The sequence below is a fragment of the Gossypium raimondii genome, chromosome 13 (genome assembly GCF_025698545.1).
Source record: "Gossypium raimondii isolate GPD5lz chromosome 13, ASM2569854v1, whole genome shotgun sequence".
NCBI lineage: Eukaryota > Viridiplantae > Streptophyta > Magnoliopsida > Malvales > Malvaceae > Gossypium > Gossypium raimondii.
Window position 1 is genome coordinate 25,070,636 of NC_068577.1, and position 2,791 is coordinate 25,073,426.

General features: G+C 35.4%; 1 non-coding gene across 1 annotated transcript; it reads left to right on the plus strand.

The window, feature by feature from the left end:
* Positions 1-824: 824 nt before the first annotated feature.
* On the plus strand, positions 825-931 carry LOC128036267 (small nucleolar RNA R71). The gene has a single exon (XR_008193065.1). It is a non-coding gene; the product is annotated as a small nucleolar RNA R71 (small nucleolar RNA).
* Positions 932-2,791: the final 1,860 nt, after the last annotated feature.

Here is a 2,791-nt window from a genome sequence, read left to right on the forward strand (position 1 = left end):
TTATTCTGGTTTACCTCAACCTTACCGTTATTTACCACACTTTCTTGCCTCAATTCTGGTTCAGATTCAACTAACCTTTCTTCATCTCAAATAGTAATTGCATGAAGTTGCTCCCTTGGGTTAGTTTCAGTATTGCTAGGAAAACTACCTTATGGTCATTCTGAAATTAACTTAGCCAGCTGACCTATTTGGTTCTTGAGCCCTTAAATTGATGCTTGTTGATTTTTAAGTGCTGCTTCGGTGTTTTGAAAGCGGGTTTCTAACACTGAGATAAACTTCGTCAACATCTCCTCAAGGTTTGGCTTTTTCTCTTTTTGGTAAGGTTGTTGTTGGAAGCTTGGAGGGGGTTGTGCTCTCTGATTAACTTGACCACCCCAAGAGAAATTATTACTAGAATAATATAGGTATTACTAGAATAGTTATTTTGAGGACTAGAATTATTACCCATATAATTTATTTGTTCGTTCTCTATGCTAGGACTGTAGGGTAGACATTCTGGATTGTTCATTCCTCCTCCATTTGTATCGCATTGCATCACTGGATATACCTACGTAGAAACATATAAACCATCAATTTTCTTTTTTAATTGTTCGACTTGATTTGATAACATGGTGACTGCATCTAAATTGAAAACACCGGTTGCTTTCATCAGCTTTGTCCTCATGACTTGCCACTGCTAATTATTCAGTGCCATCTTTTCTATAAACTCATAAGCCGCTTCGAGTGTTTTATTGTTAAGTGTACCACTTGTCACTGCATCGATCAACTGTCTAGTTGAGGGATTCAAACCATTCTAGAAGGTTTGAACTTGTAACCATAAAGGTAGCCCATGGTGAGGGCACTGTCTCAATAAGTCCTTATACCTCTCCCATGCATCATATAGGGTCTCTAAATCAATCTAAACATAGGAAGAGATATCATTCCTCAACTTAGCTATTTTAGCCAGTGGGAAGTACTTTAGTAGGAATTTCTCAGTCATTTGATCCCATGTAGTGATGGAACCTAGTGGTAAAGAATTCAACCACTATTTAGCTTTGTTCCTTAACGAGAAAGGGAATAACCGTAGGCAAATGGTGTCGTCAGAAATGCCATTTATCTTGAAAGTATCAAAAACTTCCAAAAAATTAGCCAAATGAGTATTTGGATCTTCGTCTTGCAAACCATCGAACTGAACAAATTGTTGTACCATCTGAATAGTGTTCAGCTTCAAATCAAAATTATTTGCAGCAATGGTGGGTCTCACAATACTCGATTCAGCCCCAGTTAGAGTGGGCTTGGCATAATCGTACATAGCACGAGGAACAGGATCTGGATTTGCAACAACTATAGGAGGTAGCTAATTATTATAATTATCACCCACCTTCTCAGTAATAATAATTTCCTTTTGTTCTTCTACTAAATTTTCTCGACTCTGCCTTGCTTCTCTACGGTTTCTGAGATCTCACTATCAAATAGTAATGGTCCAAATGGGTTTCTTCTAGTCATAAACTAAAGGAACCTACCAGAAGAAAAAAAAAGAAAAATTAGATAACAAAAATTAGACTAAAAATAGAAATAAAATGCAACAAAAATAAATGGCTAAATTAATAAAAATCAAGTGTTCCTAATATTTTAGTCCCCGGCAATGGCGCCAAAAACTTGATGGTTACTAAACTAACTATAAATACTTCTAAGGCAAACGCACCTATCGGACAATAGTATAGTTATGGTGAGTAGGGAATATCATATCTACGAGGACTAAAAGTACCAGTAATTAACATTTTTCTATTATTTAGCTAACAAATTGGGGTGATTGTTTTTAATCTAAATTTACTAATCTAATTTAACTAAGAATGCAATAGAGAATGAAATAGGAAAATAATCAAAGATAACCAATGAGATAGACAATACCCAGGAAAGAATCCACCTAGACTTCACCTATTATTACGAATCTAAATTCAACGATTTATTCACTTATGCTTGATCTATAGAACTCCCTAAATTATGTTAATATCTCTGCCGAGAGCAAGACCAATTGACTCTAGGTTATTAATTGAAATCTCTTTCTAATTAAAACCCTACCATCGCATTAACTCAATCTATGGATTCCCCTATTAGAATATACTCTAATCCAGTAGATTTATGTTGTCCTATTTCTAGGATTGCATACAACTCCACTTAATTATGCTAGAACTACTCTTAAACATGGACTTTTGCTCCACTGAAATAAGCACATTAAACATGAAGTAATATCCTGAAAATATCAAAACACAAAATAAGCATACATAATTGAGAACAAGAATAAAGTATTTATAGCGTAAAAACAGAAATTAAATAATAACATTCATCATTGGTTTCATCCTCCCTAGGTATCAAGGAAATTTAGTTCATAATCCTGAATAGAAACACCTCAAAGTTAGGATAACCATAAGACATAAAGAAACACAATAAAACTTCGAAAGAAATTAAATGAAGATCTTCGATCTTGAGGGAGATTTTCTTTCGAGTTGATTCTGATGACGTTCTTTGAGTGGTTTCTTCGATCTTCTCTGATGGCTCCCTTATGTCTCATTCTAATTGGTATTTATAGATTTAGAATGCTAAGAAAGCCTTAATATTTGATTTTTTGTAGTATCTGGGAAGCAGGCTCCGAAACTGACACGAGCTGGCACATGGGCATGTGGCCAGCCCGTGTGGAAATGCTTGGGCCATGTGGATCCTGGAGGAAGCTCTATTTGTCCAATTTTTGGCTCGTTTTTCACTCCCAAATGCTCTCCTAAGTATAGAAACATGAATTTAAAGGATTAGGAGC